At 56.3% G+C, this 15,273-nt stretch overlaps 5 pseudogenes; all 5 read right to left on the reverse strand.

The window, feature by feature from the left end:
- Positions 1-1,767: 1,767 nt before the first annotated feature.
- Positions 1,768-2,568, reverse strand: LOC121080044 (annotated as a pseudogene).
- Positions 2,569-4,613: 2,045 nt separating this feature from the next.
- On the reverse strand, positions 4,614-5,569 carry LOC121080042 (annotated as a pseudogene).
- A 2,019-nt stretch (positions 5,570-7,588) lies between these two features.
- LOC121080043 lies at positions 7,589-8,544 on the reverse strand (annotated as a pseudogene).
- Positions 8,545-10,563: 2,019 nt separating this feature from the next.
- LOC121080073 lies at positions 10,564-11,520 on the reverse strand (annotated as a pseudogene).
- Positions 11,521-13,459: 1,939 nt separating this feature from the next.
- On the reverse strand, positions 13,460-14,498 carry LOC121080041 (annotated as a pseudogene).
- Between the last annotated feature and the right edge of the window lie 775 nt (positions 14,499-15,273).

A 15,273-nucleotide genomic window follows, 5' to 3' on the forward strand; every position in this document is an offset into this window, starting at 1 on the left:
GGCCTTGAGCCATGGCAAAAGGCACTGCAGGGGTTCACGCAGCCTATGGGACAGAACAGGAGGTGCCCCTCACTCCACCTGAAACAGGACTGGGGCACGGGATAAAAACACCGGCTGTGGACGACTAGAGCACGTTGGAGCAAGGCAGAGGCAGTTGTCCTCTCCCACATCTCCTGTGGCAGGAGCAACCACCACATCCCGGTGGAGTAGGCCCCACCAACTACACGCCGCCTCCATGCACCAGCAAAGTCACTTTCCTCCCTGACATCTGAGGTCTTGCAATCCAGGGCAGAAAGAGACAATGGCTGCATCGTGGAGGGTGCCTTCTTTCCTTCCCCTGCTGTGCAAGGGAACGAGAGGGACTTGCAAAATGCCCACACTTCACTGTCATGGCCCACAGGCCACGTGGCCTCCCAAGCAGGGACTGTGGCGCTGTGCCAGTGTTGCTGAGTACTTGAGAAAAACGGCCTGGTGGGCACAAAGAGGTGGCCTGTGGGCAGAAGTGAAGGTGCACAATTCCATTGGCATCTGGCACACATCAAGCACCTCTTGGAGCTATTGAAACACGGCAAGGGATATGCCATTAGCCACAAAGGTATGGTGTGCAGGACCAAGTGATGTGGGTGGCCTCAGGAAGGACATACCACATATAAAGCGAGTCCCATACAATTGTGGGAGAGGGGGTCAAATGGAGAAGGAGCAGTGTGGTCTGACCTCTGGAGGAAGGAGATACAGCACAGACAGTAGAATCTAACCAACACTAAAGCCTTGTGGCAGCCTAATAGTTTGTTTGTGCTGCAACAAGGCTTTGCCATTGGTTAGATCAAGGGTCCTCAAACTAAGGCCTACGGGCCAGATACAGGCCCCAGGGTCCTCAAGCCAGCCCCCGGTATTTACAGACCCCAACACCAGGAGTTGGGGGGAAACCAAGCAGCCACAGATGACTTCCTGCTACTTAATCCACATGCCAGGCCCTGTTTAAAAAGTTTGAGGACCCCTGGGTCAGACTCTACTACCTGTTCAGCAGCACCTTCCTCCAGAGGTCAAACAACACTGAAACACCTACATCTGACCACACACTCCTCAGGGCTATTTAACCACTTAGCAGGAACAAGCTACAGCTGCACATCATCCAGGTCAAGCAACCCACTGCCTCTGAGGCAAGGCCACAGCTGCATGTTATCAATGTCAATCAACCCACTGCCTTCATTCCTCTACACCATACAAGTGACCATTTCAGTTAAACACCCACCCCCAACCCCCCAGGAATGATAGAAAAGCACAACATCCCTTCAGCCACACATTTCCCTGTGTAGCATCCCATCTCCCTCTGAACAGTTTGGCTGGGCATCCCAGGAGGGAAGGAACATGAGGAGACATCAAGTTACAATGCAGCATCAGCTTTAATGAGTCTAAAGAAAGAAACAAAGCAGTGTGTGTTGGAAGGGACACGGTCCAGGCTGCTACAAGGGCAGTGACAGCCAGGCATGCCCTCACAGCAATGGGACGCATGTCATGAATACACATGGGGAGAGGGGGGTGAGCAGGACCCCTCTCAGCTTGCTTCAGGATGAACCCACGGCACAGGACAGCACGAGGCATCAGGGCATCATGAAATGGAGAAGAAAGCGGGAGGAGAAGGAGATGACAACACCAGCCGGCCGTGTTTCCAGACAGCCCAGGATGGCACCTGGCTTCCTTCCCTCCTTTGCAGGAGGGCACGCGGGTGCTCGGCCCATCTGGAAACTCTGGCCAGCAGCTCCGTCCTCAGTCCGGCACCTGGCTTTGGGCTTCCCGGTCAATGCACTCGCTGGACGTCCGGCCCGGCTTTAGCAGGGCAGGCATCTTCTGCTCGTGTAGCGGCCACCGAGGCCAGAGAGGCTAAAGCCCCCGGAGTTGATGGGCACTCCCTCCTCACTCAGGATGCTGCCCACAGCAGCGGAGGTGCTGGATCCCACGGCGGTGTTCTGGGGGAAGGAGCTGAGGATGGGTCCGGGCAGGGTCACCACCACGGGAGAGGGCTGGATCACCACGCGGGAGTCCTGGCACTGCCTGACGCAGGGCTCGTTGCAGCTGTTGGCAAGCGGGGTTGGGCCACAGGGGCGGCACAGATCGTAGCAGGACATGGCTGAGGGACGGAGGTGCACCTGGGAGGGAGGGCACGGAAAGCACACGCAGCATGAGAGGGGCAGCCTGACAGCCTGCTCGGCAAGAGCAACGCCACAGGCTGGGGAGCAGGGACAGCCTGCGTTCGGGAGAAGAGAGATTCAAGAGCCCAGAGCCCACAGGGAGCCTGGAAAACAAAGCCCAGGATCTTCTCCTGCAGCAGACAGTGAGGTGGACAGAGACACCGGGAGCACGATGAAGGAGCAAGGCTCTCAACAAAAGCTACACCGAGACAAAGGGACAAAGAGGAGAAGAGAAAGAGGAGAGTGAGGCAAAGGTGTTTGCAGCTCACCTTGTTCGCCAAGGAGGAGAAGGCAGGAGAAGTGGATGAGGATACCTGCAGCTGGACTGGCTTTTATACAGCTCCAGACCGCCCCAGGCCCAGAGGCACCCTTTGTGCATGTAATGTGTTTACCAACAAGCCCATCTTGCATGCAAAACTTCTCAATTAAAGAAATGAGAACACTGCTTATGTTCCCTGCAACGCTGCCTTTTCATTTCCCTGTTTATGACACGGCCGTTCAGCCACACAGGCTCCTTTCAAGTGACGGTATTGGAAGCCAAAACTTTTCCAGAGGAAATGACACGTCAGCACAGGCAGATGATGCAGCCAGTGATGAGGAGTGTCCCACCTCGCCAGCCCCTTGCCCTGCAGGGCATCACTTTAAAGTGTTTCCTGATGAATGAGGCAGGTCCCCCCAGAGCCCACAGGCTTCAGCCTGGACATCCACATGCAAGGGTCGGCACCATCAGTTGCGCTCTCCCATGCTGTACTCACTCACACCGTGTCACGCATGCTCTTTCTAGGCTGGGCACCTCTGCTCTTGCCTTTCAGACTCTCTTTCTCTCTGAGATTGGGCTTTGATCTCGGCAGAGCTTTGCCTGCCTCTTTTGCCATCTTCCATCAATCCTCCATCCCCACATGCCTTAGGCAGCAGACAGCCCGTGGCTCAGAATGAAGGCTCTTCCCCTCCCAGCGCTCTTTGCTGGACACCTCTGGCTAAGTGTGATGCACGCCTGTGACCAAGGCACGTGTTGACCAATCCATACATGTCCTTCCTCCAGCCCGTGCCTTGCCCACAACTTTGCTTTGGCCATCAAGGCTGCTGGCACAGCACGCACAACCAGATTCGCGGCAGGATTTCCACAGGACACCCAACAGGCTCAGGGGCAAGCAGGGTCCATGACCCTCTGCAGGGACTCCTGGAGAAGCACAGCTCAAGAGGTGCCTCCTGGAGGATCTACCTGAAGCAGGACCAGAGCAGCAGGACCAATGTATTGGCATTGGAGGACATGGGCATGGGAAGGAGGGACCGAGAAGCCAGCTGGCGGGGTCCCACTCCCTCAGTCTTCCCAGCCTGGGGCCTGATGACGGGGGTGCAAGGATCACTGCTTGGGACGCCTCCAGGCACAGCCTGCGCAGCAGCAAGCGTGGGCTTTCTGGAGAATTTGCTGTGCGTCTGCTCCAGACTCACGTCCCTTCAGGACACTGTGACATACACTGAAGGACTCTGCAATACTTAATGATTCTGACCACAAAACTGCTCTGGTGGGGGCAGAGAGGCTTTTCCTGCTCCCTTCCAGCCAACGGCAGAGATTCCAGGACACGTCACCAACACTACCCATCACTTTCAGATGAGGCAGGACGATCCCTTTCATTCCATGCCCCTCACTTGCCCATGTTACACACCCATGCTCAGCCTGTGCCTCTTGTGCCAAAATCTAGCAGAGGGCTCACATCTCCCTTTACACAGCTGCCCTGGCTGCACATGCCCCTTCAACTCCCTGGGGGCTCCCTGCAGTTCCAGCCTTGGGAAGATGTGCTGGCAGGAGAAAAGGGCAAGAGCACATTGCAGGCAGTAACGTGCAGTCAGAGCCTTGGCCCGGTGGGTGTCAGCCTGTGCAGAAATGTCCTCCAGCAGGTCAATGGCTTGCCTCACCATCTGGAAGCCAGTATCCAACCACGCTTGTTGCTCTCATGGCCCTTGGGGAAGCTCCTGGATGCCCTTTGCATAATCACACAATACCACACACATTTCCACCACCTGATGTCTCTTCCAATGACTGTGGTTATTGAGGGTTCTCAGCTCCTCCAAGCATGATGCTGGTCCACTACTGGCCCTTACACACACACCCTTTCCCCTTCAGGGCATCCCATCTCCCCCTGGAAAGCATTTTTTTGGCATCCCAAGAGGGAAGGAACATGAGGAGACATCAAGTTACAATGCAGCATCAGCTTTAATGAGTCTAAAGAAAGAAACAAAGCAGTGTGTGTTGGAAGGGACACGGTCCAGGCTGCTACAAGGGCAGTGACAGCCAGGCATGCCCTCACAGCAATGGGACGCATGTCATGAATACACATGGGGAGAGGGGGATGAGCAGGACCCCTCTCAGCTTGCTTCAGGATGAACCCACGGCACAGGACAGCACGAGGCATCAGGGCATCATGAAATGGAGAAGAAAGCGGGAGGAGAAGGAGATGACAACACCAGCCGGCCGTGTTTCCAGACAGCCCAGGATGGCACCTGGCTTCCTTCCCTCCTTTGCAGGAGGGCACGCGGGTGCTCAGCCCATCTGGAAACTCTGGCCAGCAGCTCCGTCCTCAGTCCGGCACCTGGCTTTGGGCTTCCCGGTCAATGCACTCGCTGGACGTCCGGCCCGGCTTTAGCAGGGCAGGCATCTTCTGCTCGTGTAGCGGCCACCGAGGCCAGAGAGGCTAAAGCCCCCGGAGTTGATGGGCACTCCCTCCTCACTCAGGATGCTGCCCACAGCAGCGGAGGTGCTGGATCCCACGGCGGTGTTCTGGGGGAAGGAGCTGAGGATGGGTCCGGGCAGGGTCACCACCACGGGAGAGGGCTGGATCACCACGCGGGAGTCCTGGCACTGCCTGACGCAGGGCTCGTTGCAGCTGTTGGCAAGCGGGGTTGGGCCACAGGGGCGGCACAGATCGTAGCAGGACATGGCTGAGGGACGGAGGTGCACCTGGGAGGGAGGGCACGGAAAGCACACGCAGCATGAGAGGGGCAGCCTGACAGCCTGCTCGGCAAGAGCAACGCCACAGGCTGGGGAGCAGGGACAGCCTGCGTTCGGGAGAAGAGAGATTCAAGAGCCCAGAGCCCACAGGGAGCCTGGAAAACAAAGCCCAGGATCTTCTCCTGCAGCAGACAGTGAGGTGGACAGAGACACCGGGAGCACGATGAAGGAGCAAGGCTCTCAACAAAAGCTACACCGAGACAAAGGGACAAAGAGGAGAAGAGAAAGAGGAGAGTGAGGCAAAGGTGTTTGCAGCTCACCTTGTTCGCCAAGGAGGAGAAGGCAGGAGAAGTGGATGAGGATACCTGCAGCTGGACTGGCTTTTATACAGCTCCAGACCGCCCCAGGCCCAGAGGCACCCTTTGTGCATGTAATGTGTTTACCAACAAGCCCATCTTGCATGCAAAACTTCTCAATTAAAGAAATGAGAACACTGCTTATGTTCCCTGCAACGCTGCCTTTTCATTTCCCTGTTTATGACACGGCCGTTCAGCCACACAGGCTCCTTTCAAGTGACGGTATTGGAAGCCAAAACTTTTCCAGAGGAAATGACACGTCAGCACAGGCAGATGATGCAGCCAGTGATGAGGAGTGTCCCACCTCGCCAGCCCCTTGCCCTGCAGGGCATCACTTTAAAGTGTTTCCTGATGAATGAGGCAGGTCCCCCCAGAGCCCACAGGCTTCAGCCTGGACATCCACATGCAAGGGTCGGCACCATCAGTTGCGCTCTCCCATGCTGTACTCACTCACACCGTGTCACGCATGCTCTTTCTAGGCTGGGCACCTCTGCTCTTGCCTTTCAGACTCTCTTTCTCTCTGAGATTGGGCTTTGATCTCGGCAGAGCTTTGCCTGCCTCTTTTGCCATCTTCCATCAATCCTCCATCCCCACATGCCTTAGGCAGCAGACAGCCCGTGGCTCAGAATGAAGGCTCTTCCCCTCCCAGCGCTCTTTGCTGGACACCTCTGGCTAAGTGTGATGCACGCCTGTGACCAAGGCACGTGTTGACCAATCCATACATGTCCTTCCTCCAGCCCGTGCCTTGCCCACAACTTTGCTTTGGCCATCAAGGCTGCTGGCACAGCACGCACAACCAGATTCGCGGCAGGATTTCCACAGGACACCCAACAGGCTCAGGGGCAAGCAGGGTCCATGACCCTCTGCAGGGACTCCTGGAGAAGCACAGCTCAAGAGGTGCCTCCTGGAGGATCTACCTGAAGCAGGACCAGAGCAGCAGGACCAATGTATTGGCATTGGAGGACATGGGCATGGGAAGGAGGGACCGAGAAGCCAGCTGGCGGGGTCCCACTCCCTCAGTCTTCCCAGCCTGGGGCCTGATGACGGGGGTGCAAGGATCACTGCTTGGGACGCCTCCAGGCACAGCCTGCGCAGCAGCAAGCGTGGGCTTTCTGGAGAATTTGCTGTGCGTCTGCTCCAGACTCACGTCCCTTCAGGACACTGTGACATACACTGAAGGACTCTGCAATACTTAATGATTCTGACCACAAAACTGCTCTGGTGGGGGCAGAGAGGCTTTTCCTGCTCCCTTCCAGCCAACGGCAGAGATTCCAGGACACGTCACCAACACTACCCATCACTTTCAGATGAGGCAGGACGATCCCTTTCATTCCATGCCCCTCACTTGCCCATGTTACACACCCATGCTCAGCCTGTGCCTCTTGTGCCAAAATCTAGCAGAGGGCTCACATCTCCCTTTACACAGCTGCCCTGGCTGCACATGCCCCTTCAACTCCCTGGGGGCTCCCTGCAGTTCCAGCCTTGGGAAGATGTGCTGGCAGGAGAAAAGGGCAAGAGCACATTGCAGGCAGTAACGTGCAGTCAGAGCCTTGGCCCGGTGGGTGGCAGGTCAATGGCTTGCCTCACCATCTGGAAGCCAGTATCCAACCACGCTTGTTGCTCTCATGGCCCTTGGGGAAGCTCCTGGATGCCCTTTGCATAATCACACAATACCACACACATTTCCACCACCTGATGTCTCTTCCAATGACTGTGGTTATTGAGGGTTCTCAGCTCCTCCAAGCATGATGCTGGTCCACTACTGGCCCTTACACACACACCCTTTCCCCTTCACGGCATCCCATCTCCCCCTGGACAGCATTTTTGGGCATCCCAAGAGGGAAGGAACATGAGGAGACATCAAGTTACAATGCAGCATCAGCTTTAATGAGTCTAAAGAAAGAAACAAAGCAGTGTGTGTTGGAAGGGACACGGTCCAGGCTGCTACAAGGGCAGTGACAGCCAGGCATGCCCTCACAGCAATGGGACGCATGTCATGAATACACATGGGGAGAGGGGGATGAGCAGGACCCCTCTCAGCTTGCTTCAGGATGAACCCACGGCACAGGACAGCACGAGGCATCAGGGCATCATGAAATGGAGAAGAAAGCGGGAGGAGAAGGAGATGACAACACCAGCCGGCCGTGTTTCCAGACAGCCCAGGATGGCACCTGGCTTCCTTCCCTCCTTTGCAGGAGGGCACGCGGGTGCTCAGCCCATCTGGAAACTCTGGCCAGCAGCTCCGTCCTCAGTCCGGCACCTGGCTTTGGGCTTCCCGGTCAATGCACTCGCTGGACGTCCGGCCCGGCTTTAGCAGGGCAGGCATCTTCTGCTCGTGTAGCGGCCACCGAGGCCAGAGAGGCTAAAGCCCCCGGAGTTGATGGGCACTCCCTCCTCACTCAGGATGCTGCCCACAGCAGCGGAGGTGCTGGATCCCACGGCGGTGTTCTGGGGGAAGGAGCTGAGGATGGGTCCGGGCAGGGTCACCACCACGGGAGAGGGCTGGATCACCACGCGGGAGTCCTGGCACTGCCTGACGCAGGGCTCGTTGCAGCTGTTGGCAAGCGGGGTTGGGCCACAGGGGCGGCACAGATCGTAGCAGGACATGGCTGAGGGACGGAGGTGCACCTGGGAGGGAGGGCACGGAAAGCACACGCAGCATGAGAGGGGCAGCCTGACAGCCTGCTCGGCAAGAGCAACGCCACAGGCTGGGGAGCAGGGACAGCCTGCGTTCGGGAGAAGAGAGATTCAAGAGCCCAGAGCCCACAGGGAGCCTGGAAAACAAAGCCCAGGATCTTCTCCTGCAGCAGACAGTGAGGTGGACAGAGACACCGGGAGCACGATGAAGGAGCAAGGCTCTCAACAAAAGCTACACCGAGACAAAGGGACAAAGAGGAGAAGAGAAAGAGGAGAGTGAGGCAAAGGTGTTTGCAGCTCACCTTGTTCGCCAAGGAGGAGAAGGCAGGAGAAGTGGATGAGGATACCTGCAGCTGGACTGGCTTTTATACAGCTCCAGACCGCCCCAGGCCCAGAGGCACCCTTTGTGCATGTAATGTGTTTACCAACAAGCCCATCTTGCATGCAAAACTTCTCAATTAAAGAAATGAGAACACTGCTTATGTTCCCTGCAACGCTGCCTTTTCATTTCCCTGTTTATGACACGGCCGTTCAGCCACACAGGCTCCTTTCAAGTGACGGTATTGGAAGCCAAAACTTTTCCAGAGGAAATGACACGTCAGCACAGGCAGATGATGCAGCCAGTGATGAGGAGTGTCCCACCTCGCCAGCCCCTTGCCCTGCAGGGCATCACTTTAAAGTGTTTCCTGATGAATGAGGCAGGTCCCCCCAGAGCCCACAGGCTTCAGCCTGGACATCCACATGCAAGGGTCGGCACCATCAGTTGCGCTCTCCCATGCTGTACTCACTCACACCGTGTCACGCATGCTCTTTCTAGGCTGGGCACCTCTGCTCTTGCCTTTCAGACTCTCTTTCTCTCTGAGATTGGGCTTTGATCTCGGCAGAGCTTTGCCTGCCTCTTTTGCCATCTTCCATCAATCCTCCATCCCCACATGCCTTAGGCAGCAGACAGCCCGTGGCTCAGAATGAAGGCTCTTCCCCTCCCAGCGCTCTTTGCTGGACACCTCTGGCTAAGTGTGATGCACGCCTGTGACCAAGGCACGTGTTGACCAATCCATACATGTCCTTCCTCCAGCCCGTGCCTTGCCCACAACTTTGCTTTGGCCATCAAGGCTGCTGGCACAGCACGCACAACCAGATTCGCGGCAGGATTTCCACAGGACACCCAACAGGCTCAGGGGCAAGCAGGGTCCATGACCCTCTGCAGGGACTCCTGGAGAAGCACAGCTCAAGAGGTGCCTCCTGGAGGATCTACCTGAAGCAGGACCAGAGCAGCAGGACCAATGTATTGGCATTGGAGGACATGGGCATGGGAAGGAGGGACCGAGAAGCCAGCTGGCGGGGTCCCACTCCCTCAGTCTTCCCAGCCTGGGGCCTGATGACGGGGGTGCAAGGATCACTGCTTGGGACGCCTCCAGGCACAGCCTGCGCAGCAGCAAGCGTGGGCTTTCTGGAGAATTTGCTGTGCGTCTGCTCCAGACTCACGTCCCTTCAGGACACTGTGACATACACTGAAGGACTCTGCAATACTTAATGATTCTGACCACAAAACTGCTCTGGTGGGGGCAGAGAGGCTTTTCCTGCTCCCTTCCAGCCAACGGCAGAGATTCCAGGACACGTCACCAACACTACCCATCACTTTCAGATGAGGCAGGACGATCCCTTTCATTCCATGCCCCTCACTTGCCCATGTTACACACCCATGCTCAGCCTGTGCCTCTTGTGCCAAAATCTAGCAGAGGGCTCACATCTCCCTTTACACAGCTGCCCTGGCTGCACATGCCCCTTCAACTCCCTGGGGGCTCCCTGCAGTTCCAGCCTTGGGAAGATGTGCTGGCAGGAGAAAAGGGCAAGAGCACATTGCAGGCAGTAACGTGCAGTCAGAGCCTTGGCCCGGTGGGTGGCAGGTCAATGGCTTGCCTCACCATCTGGAAGCCAGTATCCAACCACGCTTGTTGCTCTCATGGCCCTTGGGGAAGCTCCTGGATGCCCTTTGCATAATCACACAATACCACACACATTTCCACCACCTGATGTCTCTTCCAATGACTGTGGTTATTGAGGGTTCTCAGCTCCTCCAAGCATGATGCTGGTCCACTACTGGCCCTTACACACACACCCTTTCCCCTTCACGGCATCCCATCTCCCCCTGGACAGCATTTTTGGGCATCCCAAGAGGGAAGGAACATGAGGAGACATCAAGTTACAATGCAGCATCAGCTTTAATGAGTCTAAAGAAAGAAACAAAGCAGTGTGTGTTGGAAGGGACACGGTCCAGGCTGCTACAAGGGCAGTGACAGCCAGGCATGCCCTCACAGCAATGGGACGCATGTCATGAATACACATGGGGAGAGGGGGATGAGCAGGACCCCTCTCAGCTTGCTTCAGGATGAACCCACGGCACAGGACAGCACGAGGCATCAGGGCATCATGAAATGGAGAAGAAAGCGGGAGGAGAAGGAGATGACAACACCAGCCGGCCGTGTTTCCAGACAGCCCAGGATGGCACCTGGCTTCCTTCCCTCCTTTGCAGGAGGGCACGCGGGTGCTCAGCCCATCTGGAAACTCTGGCCAGCAGCTCCGTCCTCAGTCCGGCACCTGGCTTTGGGCTTCCCGGTCAATGCACTCGCTGGACGTCCGGCCCGGCTTTAGCAGGGCAGGCATCTTCTGCTCGTGTAGCGGCCACCGAGGCCAGAGAGGCTAAAGCCCCCCGGAGTTGATGGGCACTCCCTCCTCACTCAGGATGCTGCCCACAGCAGCGGAGGTGCTGGATCCCACGGCGGTGTTCTGGGGGAAGGAGCTGAGGATGGGTCCGGGCAGGGTCACCACCACGGGAGAGGGCTGGATCACCACGCGGGAGTCCTGGCACTGCCTGACGCAGGGCTCGTTGCAGCTGTTGGCAAGCGGGGTTGGGCCACAGGGGCGGCACAGATCGTAGCAGGACATGGCTGAGGGACGGAGGTGCACCTGGGAGGGAGGGCACGGAAAGCACACGCAGCATGAGAGGGGCAGCCTGACAGCCTGCTCGGCAAGAGCAACGCCACAGGCTGGGGAGCAGGGACAGCCTGCGTTCGGGAGAAGAGAGATTCAAGAGCCCAGAGCCCACAGGGAGCCTGGAAAACAAAGCCCAGGATCTTCTCCTGCAGCAGACAGTGAGGTGGACAGAGACACCGGGAGCACGATGAAGGAGCAAGGCTCTCAACAAAAGCTACACCGAGACAAAGGGACAAAGAGGAGAAGAGAAAGAGGAGAGTGAGGCAAAGGTGTTTGCAGCTCACCTTGTTCGCCAAGGAGGAGAAGGCAGGAGAAGTGGATGAGGATACCTGCAGCTGGACTGGCTTTTATACAGCTCCAGACCGCCCCAGGCCCAGAGGCACCCTTTGTGCATGTAATGTGTTTACCAACAAGCCCATCTTGCATGCAAAACTTCTCAATTAAAGAAATGAGAACACTGCTTATGTTCCCTGCAACGCTGCCTTTTCATTTCCCTGTTTATGACACGGCCGTTCAGCCACACAGGCTCCTTTCAAGTGACGGTATTGGAAGCCAAAACTTTTCCAGAGGAAATGACACGTCAGCACAGGCAGATGATGCAGCCAGTGATGAGGAGTGTCCCACCTCGCCAGCCCCTTGCCCTGCAGGGCATCACTTTAAAGTGTTTCCTGATGAATGAGGCAGGTCCCCCCAGAGCCCACAGGCTTCAGCCTGGACATCCACATGCAAGGGTCGGCACCATCAGTTGCGCTCTCCCATGCTGTACTCACTCACACCGTGTCACGCATGCTCTTTCTAGGCTGGGCACCTCTGCTCTTGCCTTTCAGACTCTCTTTCTCTCTGAGATTGGGCTTTGATCTCGGCAGAGCTTTGCCTGCCTCTTTTGCCATCTTCCATCAATCCTCCATCCCCACATGCCTTAGGCAGCAGACAGCCCGTGGCTCAGAATGAAGGCTCTTCCCCTCCCAGCGCTCTTTGCTGGACACCTCTGGCTAAGTGTGATGCACGCCTGTGACCAAGGCACGTGTTGACCAATCCATACATGTCCTTCCTCCAGCCCGTGCCTTGCCCACAACTTTGCTTTGGCCATCAAGGCTGCTGGCACAGCACGCACAACCAGATTCGCGGCAGGATTTCCACAGGACACCCAACAGGCTCAGGGGCAAGCAGGGTCCATGACCCTCTGCAGGGACTCCTGGAGAAGCACAGCTCAAGAGGTGCCTCCTGGAGGATCTACCTGAAGCAGGACCAGAGCAGCAGGACCAATGTATTGGCATTGGAGGACATGGGCATGGGAAGGAGGGACCGAGAAGCCAGCTGGCGGGGTCCCACTCCCTCAGTCTTCCCAGCCTGGGGCCTGATGACGGGGGTGCAAGGATCACTGCTTGGGACGCCTCCAGGCACAGCCTGCGCAGCAGCAAGCGTGGGCTTTCTGGAGAATTTGCTGTGCGTCTGCTCCAGACTCACGTCCCTTCAGGACACTGTGACATACACTGAAGGACTCTGCAATACTTAATGATTCTGACCACAAAACTGCTCTGGTGGGGGCAGAGAGGCTTTTCCTGCTCCCTTCCAGCCAACGGCAGAGATTCCAGGACACGTCACCAACACTACCCATCACTTTCAGATGAGGCAGGACGATCCCTTTCATTCCATGCCCCTCACTTGCCCATGTTACACACCCATGCTCAGCCTGTGCCTCTTGTGCCAAAATCTAGCAGAGGGCTCACATCTCCCTTTACACAGCTGCCCTGGCTGCACATGCCCCTTCAACTCCCTGGGGGCTCCCTGCAGTTCCAGCCTTGGGAAGATGTGCTGGCAGGAGAAAAGGGCAAGAGCACATTGCAGGCAGTAACGTGCAGTCAGAGCCTTGGCCCGGTGGGTGGCAGGTCAATGGCTTGCCTCACCATCTGGAAGCCAGTATCCAACCACGCTTGTTGCTCTCATGGCCCTTGGGGAAGCTCCTGGATGCCCTTTGCATAATCACACAATACCACACACATTTCCACCACCTGATGTCTCTTCCAATGACTGTGGTTATTGAGGGTTCTCAGCTCCTCCAAGCATGATGCTGGTCCACTACTGGCCCTTACACACACACCCTTTCCCCTTCACGGCATCCCATCTCCCCCTGGACAGCATTTTTGGGCATCCCAAGAGGGAAGGAACATGAGGAGACATCAAGTTACAATGCAGCATCAGCTTTAATGAGTCTAAAGAAAGAAACAAAGCAGTGTGTGTTGGAAGGGACACGGTCCAGGCTGCTACAAGGGCAGTGACAGCCAGGCATGCCCTCACAGCAATGGGACGCATGTCATGAATACACATGGGGAGAGGGGGATGAGCAGGACCCCTCTCAGCTTGCTTCAGGATGAACCCATGGCACAGGACAGCACGAGGCATCAGGGCATCATGAAATGGAGAAGAAAGCGGGAGGAGAAGGAGATGACAACACCAGCCGGCCGTGTTTCCAGACAGCCCAGGATGGCACCTGGCTTCCTTCCCTCCTTTGCAGGAGGGCACGCGGGTGCTCAGCCCATCTGGAAACTCTGGCCAGCAGCTCCGTCCTCAGTCCGGCACCTGGCTTTGGGCTTCCCGGTCAATGCACTCGCTGGACGTCCGGCCCGGCTTTAGCAGGGCAGGCATCTTCTGCTCGTGTAGCGGCCACCGAGGCCAGAGAGGCTAAAGCCCCCGGAGTTGATGGGCACTCCCTCCTCACTCAGGATGCTGCCCACAGCAGCGGAGGTGCTGGATCCCACGGCGGTGTTCTGGGGGAAGGAGCTGAGGATGGGTCCGGGCAGGGTCACCACCACGGGAGAGGGCTGGATCACCACGCGGGAGTCCTGGCACTGCCTGACGCAGGGCTCGTTGCAGCTGTTGGCAAGCGGGGTTGGGCCACAGGGGCGGCACAGATCGTAGCAGGACATGGCTGAGGGACGGAGGTGCACCTGGGAGGGAGGGCACGGAAAGCACACGCAGCATGAGAGGGGCAGCCTGACAGCCTGCTCGGCAAGAGCAACGCCACAGGCCGGGGAGCAGGGACAGCCTGCGTTCGGGAGAAGAGAGATTCAAGAGCCCAGAGCCCACAGGGAGCCTGGAAAACAAAGCCCAGGATCTTCTCCTGCAGCAGACAGTGAGGTGGACAGAGACACCGGGAGCACGATGAAGGAGCAAGGCTCTCAACAAAAGCTACACCGAGACAAAGGGACAAAGAGGAGAAGAAGAGAAAGAGGAGAGTGAGGCAAAGGTGTTTGCAGCTCACCTTGTTCGCCAAGGAGGAGAAGGCAGGAGAAGTGGATGAGGATACCTGCAGCTGGACTGGCTTTTATACAGCTCCAGACCGCCCCAGGCCCAGAGGCACCCTTTGTGCATGTAATGTGTTTACCAACAAGCCCATCTTGCATGCAAAACTTCTCAATTAAAGAAATGAGAACACTGCTTATGTTCCCTGCAACGCTGCCTTTTCATTTCCCTGTTTATGACACGGCCGTTCAGCCACACAGGCTCCTTTCAAGTGACGGTATTAGAGGCCAAAAATTTCCATGGAAAATTAGAAATCAGCACAGGCGGATGATGCAACCAATGATGAGGAGTGTCCCACCTCACCAGGTGATGCCAGACCCTTGCCCTCCAGGGCCTCACTTGAAGGATTCTCATAACATATGAGGCATGTTTTCTGGCCTTCCTAAAATTTAAGGCCAGATTTAAATATTTGCTGTGACAGTAGTCGCCATATCCATCACAGTACGCAATATTTTACTCTATCAATGTTAGGTTTAAGTTACTCAGTCAGTATGTAAGTTGACTAAAACACTTTTAGGTTGTATTTTCAAAACATTTTTATCAGGATAAATCCGTATGCTCTTTGTTATTCCTTAACTTACTTGGACAACCTCCAGCAGCCTCCAGTGAACAGAAGAAGAATGTTTGAGAGGTGGATAGACTGGTCTCCAACACACATGAAGTGTACTCCCCACCCAAACTCCAAAAGTCAGTGTTGGGGCTTCCCAATTGTTCATTTTTCATCTGCAAAGGTACCAAACACCTCTTCTTTGACCTGACACATTATCTCCATAACAGGCACTGCAAAAACCCTGGATAGCTTTCCATGAGACAATAAACTCATCACAAGTACTCATGGTGGGGG

Source organism: Falco naumanni, chromosome 20 (genome assembly GCF_017639655.2).
Source record: "Falco naumanni isolate bFalNau1 chromosome 20, bFalNau1.pat, whole genome shotgun sequence".
In the NCBI taxonomy this organism is placed as follows: domain Eukaryota; kingdom Metazoa; phylum Chordata; class Aves; order Falconiformes; family Falconidae; genus Falco; species Falco naumanni.